This window comes from Capsicum annuum, chromosome 12 (assembly GCF_002878395.1).
Source record: "Capsicum annuum cultivar UCD-10X-F1 chromosome 12, UCD10Xv1.1, whole genome shotgun sequence".
NCBI lineage: Eukaryota > Viridiplantae > Streptophyta > Magnoliopsida > Solanales > Solanaceae > Capsicum > Capsicum annuum.
Window position 1 is genome coordinate 107,108,257 of NC_061122.1, and position 8,321 is coordinate 107,116,577.

At 29.9% G+C, this 8,321-nt stretch overlaps 1 long non-coding RNA gene across 1 annotated transcript; it reads right to left on the bottom strand.

Moving 5' to 3' along the window:
• Positions 1-418: 418 nt before the first annotated feature.
• Positions 419-5,069, bottom strand: LOC107851742. Its single transcript, XR_001669145.2, has 3 exons — positions 4,884-5,069; positions 3,999-4,118; positions 419-875 (listed from the first exon to the last, which is right to left on the bottom strand). It is a non-coding gene; the product is annotated as an uncharacterized LOC107851742 (long non-coding RNA).
• Positions 5,070-8,321: the final 3,252 nt, after the last annotated feature.

Below are 8,321 nucleotides of genomic sequence, written 5' to 3' on the forward strand. Positions count from 1 at the left end.
GTTAAGTAGCTTCAAGTTTTCCATCACATATAATTTCTCTAGCCAAGAGCAAAGTGAAATCATAGTGAAAATAAACAAAAAGTTATTGTCGAAAGATTGAATTGCTTTGTGCTTGAGCTTGCTTATGAGAACGATTATAAAAGAGTGTTAGATTGTTCATTTTCAGTTTGTAACCTGATTGCCCGACAATAACAATTTAGCATATGTTATAAAAAAAATTTTACTTGTGCTATACCACAAATCCAATATTAGGATTGCCTCATCCTCTCGTTTTATGTACAACTTCTTAACCTGACCACATAAACTAACATGTTAGCATTGATTGGAGATTTAATCTTTATATCAGGAAAAACAGAGGCCTAAATAACTGAATCACATGTTCAACCGAAGAAAAATACTACTAACTGAGAAACAAGAGTGGTGCGGAACAGGATATCCTTGATAAAGCAACACCACTTCGAAAATTACATTATAGATCCATGCTAATATCCGGAGGCAAGAAACAGAGAATTTAACTTTGCTGTTTCAGCACACTGTGTTTATAAACACTTAAAATCCACTAAAAGGTAGTTTTAAAAAGGTGTGCAAAGTTCACTCAATGTCTAGGACACTAACCACATCATAGGTGGTCTTTGGTAGTTAAGATCTGAAGATGTTGCTTCACTACTCACACAAAACAAATTCCAGAAAGAAAACTTCAGTTAAAACCATTTTCAAGGCTATGTCCTTCCACCTTACTACCAAGTTTTTATCTGAGCCTCTCTAAGTGTTTCTTGTTTAGTGACTTGTACCATCTCTTTGAAGTGATAATTATTGTCAAGTTGCCATCACTTGCATGCTTCTACTCCATCTTAGCCCACTTCTGTATTAAAAATCTGTCAAAATCAACATAGTTGTGATCAGAAACACAACTATTGATTGGTATGCTAGTTGGTTGCTATACTTATTGTGCGGCTATATTTAATAGTACAACTCACAATTACTAGTAAATAGAAGAGTACATGTCAATTCAGAAGTCCAAATTAAAATATGAAGTTGATAGAACATAAACTAAAGCCGGAGTAAGATAAAATCATTTTAGAAATATCTCTTTTCTGAAATGTTGATATACCAAATACCGAAACAACATATAGAAAGAATGTCACAGAATACTTGAATAGTAGTATACTCTTTGGTTGCTGGCAGAGCATAAATTATGTTTCTGGACAGCGCATTAAGCCAAAACACACTATTGCAACCTATAACAATAGAAGCACAATCTAGTAAACAACATTTAATCCGACGGGGAAAAAATCAATTTCAGGACCAACATAAAACTAAAACCCAAAGAGAATATGTCAGGTCTAGCTTTTTGCATAACCATTTATTAGTTTCAGACTTTCTATGTAACTGCACATAATACGTGTTAGTATTTTGACCAATACATTTGAACAATATGTTAAAGCAATTTCACATGATTAAGTACTCCTAACCTCTTCGTTGACCTACAACAGGAGATAGTAACATGTTTAACTATTCCTAATTTTTTTCATTGAGCTACAATAGGATATGGAAACTATCGCTTGGAGGGTGATGTCCAAGTTTGTGCTGAGCTTAATGATTAATATCGCTTGGAGGATGATGTACAAGTTTGTGCTGGGCTTAATGTCCATATTTTCAAACTTACCAATTGAAAACATCAACAAAATTACCAGCATCATTTAGGGATTTCATCCACAACTATTTATAAAAGTTAACATTGGAGTACCAACTCAGACCATATTTATCTAAAAAACCTACATAATTTAATAAGATGGAAAGAATGGAAGAAAGCAAAAAAGGCTCTATCAAATTCTAGCAAGATGATTTCAAGTATTGCAATTTGTTAATATATTTCTGGTACAGAGCAATCTTTGATTTGCCATGTAGGAAACGTAAATCTACTTGTTCAACTTTATGATTGTTTAAATGCCTACTCATGCACACCCAAAATTGAACGAGTAAATACCAGCTGAGGAAATAAAGGGCACATTCATGTCCTGTCAAACTATGTCACATAATTCAATTCTACAAAAATCTTTCTAGCTAGCTAGTATGGAAAACCAAAAGTAGTTTTACCAACCCTCAGTGAAATTCTATTGAGTGTACGACAAGCAATTAATTTGAGCATGAATTGTGTTTAAATTAATACTCTTCTGCTCTCTTATGTTCTATGATAGTTTAGTTAGCTTCTTAAAAATCAGAGGAAAGAACTTAAGATCTTTTCAGTAGAAGCGGAATTTTTTTGAAACGAAAGGAAATTTTTTTTTTGCAAATTAGGGTAGAAGGCTAGGGTCAGTTGGGTCGCTAGGGTAGGGAATTACTTGGTGGGAGTATTATTCTTGTTATGATACCTTGTTTCATGCTTTATTACGAATCTGTTTACTTTTCTCTGTTTACTATTATTTGTGGTTGTCGTATTTATGTTATGCCATCTTGTTCCATGCTTTACTATGAATTTGTTTAGTATTCCGTGTCTCGAGCCGAGGTCTATCGGAAACAGCCTTTCTACTTCTTTAGAGGTAGAGGTATGGACTGCGTACATCTTACCCTCCCCAGACCTCACTATGTGAGAATACACTGGGTTTGTTGTTGTTGTTGTTGCTTTTACTGAAATGATTGTAAGTTCTTTCCTCTTGAGCAGAATTTGGTAGATACAAAAAAACCTTAAAAATTAGCGTCAATAGATAAGTAAGAAGAGTCTAAGCTAATTAAACAAATTAGAAGAACCAATGCCTGCAGAGAAGGGATTTTATTTTTCTGTTGTCATTTTTAGTTGTTTTTTTAGCGTTGTAGCCTTTCCTATACCTTTCCACTGCACATAACTTTTGAAACTCCTTAAGAATTGACCCTCCCAGTAATACTCTTCTCTTATTTTCTTCTTCTTTTTAATCTTTCTAATCCTCTTAATTTCTAACTTAGAAAGTCCACTCAATTTTCATACATCTTTGATTGTTAGAACAGATACAAATTAGTTATTCTTCTTCAAAATATAAGCTTTAATAGCATAGCAACTATGCAAACCACTTATGAAATCTTATCTTTAACAAGCTAGTAGCAATAAGTGGCCCTCTCATATTACTAACCTTGGATAAAGTAATAATATAATGTGTTGCAAGTTTTTTCTCCTTCCGACGAAAGCTTATTTGCTTTTCTTCATCTGTTTTTCTCATTATGACATAACTGTCTTTCATCATGAATTTTACAATATCAACACCTCAAAACATCTTTAGAAATGAATAATGACAAAATATTATGCAGAAACAATTCTTAATTGAGCACATGAGAAGCCATTAGTAGCTTAGTTTTCCTCCCACTCATATGACTTTTCAATTATTTTTATTTATACCTCACAATCTTCTTGAATAATTTATGCAACATAATAATAGCGCATTGTCATAAACACCGAGCACTGAATATCGCAGAGAAAATAAATATGAAAGAAGTAAACAACATATGTCATTCAACTTTTTTTCACCACTATAAAAAGCTCATTAACAACCTGCGCAGTAGAAAAAGTAAATAGTTTGAATAAAAGATGGAAGAAAAGGAAAAAAATCGAAATTGACATTCATTAGTAGTTTAAGGCGGGGTGAGGGTTCAAATTTCACCTAGATTAAAGATGTAGACTTAGAGCTTTACAGTTTGATCTCCAAAGAGATTGGACACGACAAATGAAAGTTTCGGAAGAAACCATTGTGGAACTGAAAATAAGTCACCTTTCAATCGTTAGAATTCAATAAAATTCTTAAAATACCCAATTTCAAAGTACATCTCAAAAACCTTCATAAATTAAACTAAATTAACAACATGCAACATTTCATTGATGAAAAAAATAAACATACAACAAAGAAAAACAAAAATTGAAAGGAGAGTAATAACCAGCAAAGAAAGAAGAAGAAGCTTGAAACAACACCTCAAAACAAAGAGAAAAATGAAATAAACCAAAGAAGGAAGTAAAAAAGGAAGAAAGAATGTACCTTTTTTTTCTTGCTAATTGTTAGTGGCAAGAAACCTATTCTTTTTTCAGATGTGAGTTTGCAACAGCAGTGATAAGAGTGAAAGGACACACCTGAATCAGTTGGTACGTGTTAAACCACCTGAAAATTCAAAAGACAAAACTGTGAAGTTTGTTAGTAGTTATCCATCCAAATTTAAAAAATTTTGTTTGATCAACCAAGGAAAAATTACTTAATATTCATTAGATATCCAATATCACGAACCTACTTATATATTTTCAAACAAGCAAGTAAAATCTTATATACTAATCAAAAATCAAAAATCAACAAACCTAGAGATATCGCCTCTCATTATCAACAATCAGGGGTAGGAGTGTCGCAGACGAAGAAAGAACATAGAAAAAACTTACCAAAACTAAAAGACACAATGCATACAATTTACAAATTGAAACCAAGAACAAATTATAGAAAGAATGAGAAAAAGAGAAAATAGCTATGTAATTGAAAATTTCAACTTATTTGGGACCTGAGAAGTCCATCCCTTACCTCTTAACTACGGGGCACCCAAAAACTACTATTGCCTATTTTTCATTGTTGGAGCCATTTTTACTTCTTTCTATTGAACTCCCATGAAAATTTTAATGAGAAATTATATACCTCTCAATTTTTTCATTGATCTGTAAATTCTCTAAACTTCAATTTCAAAACCCAAAATTAAAATCTCAAATTCCTCAATAAAAATAGTAAAGTAAGAAAAAAATCCAACATGCAACACTTGAGGAATCAAAAAGTAACTACAAATAACAAAGAACAGATAAAGATGTTGATATGGATGTGCAAAATAATGAAGCAGAGTTCAAACTGGTACCAAACTCAAAACAAAAATCTATTATAACAAAATAATACCTTGAGAGCAACACTGATTGAAAATCAGAAAAATCCAAGAGAGAATCTAAGCAAAACGGGGTGAGAAAGAGTGATAGGAAAGAGCAACAGCAAAAGTGAAAAGAAATGTTAGAAGGAATTGATGGAGAAGGTGAAAGAACTGGAAGAAGTATGTGTCTGCACTCTGCAGGTTGGAGAATGTAGCACGTGATAGAAACATAGGCTTACAAATATAACCCTGAAACAATAGGTACTTACAAAAATATCCTTGACAGACCAAAAACCTTCACTTATTATTAGTAGAAACTACAACATACCTTTTGAAAATCCACACACGGTTTGGGGAGAGTAGAGTGTTATTTTTAATATTTTTGGGTACATAAATTTGTATGTAGGCACATAATAATTTCAACACAAGTTCAAATTTAAAATAAGAATACCTATAAAGTTACACAACACCTTCAACATAAGATTAAAAAATAATCTATCCAAGAAGTGTGTTATTATTTCAGAAATAAGATGAAATAGAAATTTAAAGCCAAGTCCCCTGACGGATTGTCCTTAGTGAATAATTTTCCTCACTGTACCCAAGGTTATGAAATTTTCCTCTCAGGATAAAATGACTTTCAATCCAACAATAGTGGTACCTCAAATTATTGGATTCATTGAATTCACTAAAAGGCTAATGATTACACAGAGTTTTTGTATAGATGAAGAGTGTTTTTGCTGTAAAAAATTATGTCTATACCTAAGGAATATGTCAGATATTTATAGCCTTAATGTACCCCTTCGAAAAAGAAGCATTGGTTCAGCAAAAAAATCCTATTCAGTACAGTCACGTCACTTGCGCCCAGTCTGTGCTGGATCTACGCCTACGCGAAACAATGGCGCCCGCACATGGAGAAAAACATTTCTATCAGATTCTTTGGATTAAAATTTCACTTTTTCATCAAGTTTCAAATAAATTTTGTCTAAAAAATAGATCTCATCGATCAATCATTTTTCAAATCCAAATCCGAAGCCGAGCCAAGCAAGCAACAACGACGACAACGTGAGCACCTCTTGGTTCTTGCCTCACTTACCATGTGGAGTAAGTGGTCCTTATTCTAAACACTTAAAAAATCCTTTCTCCTACCAATGTGGGAGAATTAGTAGACTTTCCATTTTTTAGTACACTTGTCATTTTAGTATGGACTCATTTTTTCTCCACTATTTTTTCTCTATTTTTTATTCACACACATACCTTGAACCCAACATAGAGTATATGTAGATCTTACAACTACGTCCTGGAGAAAGAGAGGATGCTTTTGAAATACCGCCGGCTCACGTAAAGCAAATCAAAGTATTAATTATAAAACGCCGAGAGTGGAGAGAAACATGACAACAAATTGAAATGCAATGCGAATAATATATGTAAGGGCTCTAAAACATACTACTAACCTTTGATTTATAATGCTCTATCTATATTGATTTGGGAATTGAATCTGTGTATATCAAATGGGAAAAGGGTGAGTTATGTGGCCTACTTTCTTTCTTATTGTTAGACTAGATGTCGAGGGCTCATGATAAATATTATTTTTTTTATCTCAATTTATGTGACACAAATAGAATTTAGATAGTCAATCATATTGTTAATATGTTTTAGATATTTTAATTTGTTAACTGTCATGATTTAAAATATTTTTTTATGTAATTTTCAAATAATACAAGTTACTCTCCTCGTTCAAACTTTTGTAACATTAATATTCAATTATATTTTAAAAATAATTTAAGTTTTTAGTTACTGTAATTTATAATATTTTTATTTCAATTTAAGTGACAGTGTTATAATTTTGAGAGTCAACTAAATATTTTGTATCTTTTAAATTTTTAAGTTGTTAATTATTTTGATTTATAGTAATATTTCACGTATTTTTTTTTAAATATATTACTGATTTAATTTATTTTTAGATATTTAAGTTGTTAACTATTGTAATTTATAATACTATTTATGTAATTTTCAAATAATACATGTTACTCTCATTGTCCAAACTTTTGTAGCAATGATAGTCAATTATATTTTTAACTATATCAATTTAAGTGGCACTGATGTAACTTCGAGAGTCAATCAAATATTTTATATCTTTTAAAATTTTAAAGTTATTAATTATTGTGACTTATAATATTTTTTATGTATTTTTTGAAATACATAATAGATTAAATTTCTTTTTATAGATATTTTAAGATGTTAAATATTATAACTTATAATGCTTTTTATGTGATTTTAAAATAATATATGTTACTCTCCTTGTCCAAATTTTTGTGGCATTGATAGTCAAATATATTTTAAAAATAATTTAAGTTTTTAATTACCGTGATTTATAATATTTTCTCTTCTATTAAATTTAAGTGACACCGATATAATTTGAGAGTCAACCAAATATTTTATATTTTTTAATTTTTTAAGTTATTAATTACTGTAATTTAAAAAAACTTTTTTAGTATTTTTTAAATATACAACAGATTAAAAAAAACAAGACAAACAAATTAAAATGGATGAAAAAATGAAGGCAAGGGAAAGAACCAATAAAGTTGTGCCAAAGCAAGTAGATTAACCTTTAAATTTTTTAAGTTGTTAATTATTGTGATTTATACTTTTTTATGTATTTTTAAATATATATAACAGATTAATTTTTTTTAGATGTTTTAAGTTGTTACTATTGTAGTTTATAATACTTTTTATGTAATTTTTAACTAATATATATTATTCTCCTTGTCTAAAATTTTGCGGTATTGATAGTCAATTATATTTTTTAAATAATTTATTTTTTTTACTTATTGTGATTTATAATACTTTTTCTTCTATTTCAATTTAAGTGGCACTATGCTTAGATGGTCATAATAACTAATTAGTGGTGATATAATAAAATCACGATATAAGTAGCCAAGCAGACATGTCTTAAATGACTTATAATAATTAATTAAAAGTGATATAAAAAAATTACTATAAAAAATACTTGTGAAAAAAAATTTAAGTGTATAAGACGTCGAGTTAATTTAACATTAACTATTATTAATTTTTTATTACTTATATGGCTTATAATAATTAATTAAGAATGATACAGTAAAATTGCGGTTGAAGCAGATGAAACAAACATGTTAAAAATATCTATTTTTTTTTATAGAATATTATTAATTTTCTAATACATAAATGACATATAATAATTAAGTATGAGTAATATAGTAAAATGATGGAGCAAACAACTGAAAAGTCGACATGCAGGACGATCGGAAGCTGCTCACTCCCTCTTATAATATAAGAGAAAATGACTACTTGCTAATAGTGGCCTATGAGTGGAATGTCGGGTTCTATTATTTAAAGTGAATAGAAAATAGATGAAAAGTGAAAATGTTATTTTACTTTTTTTAAAAGAAGAATTTCGTTCATATTGATAGGGGAAAGAAAAATTCAAGTGCTTA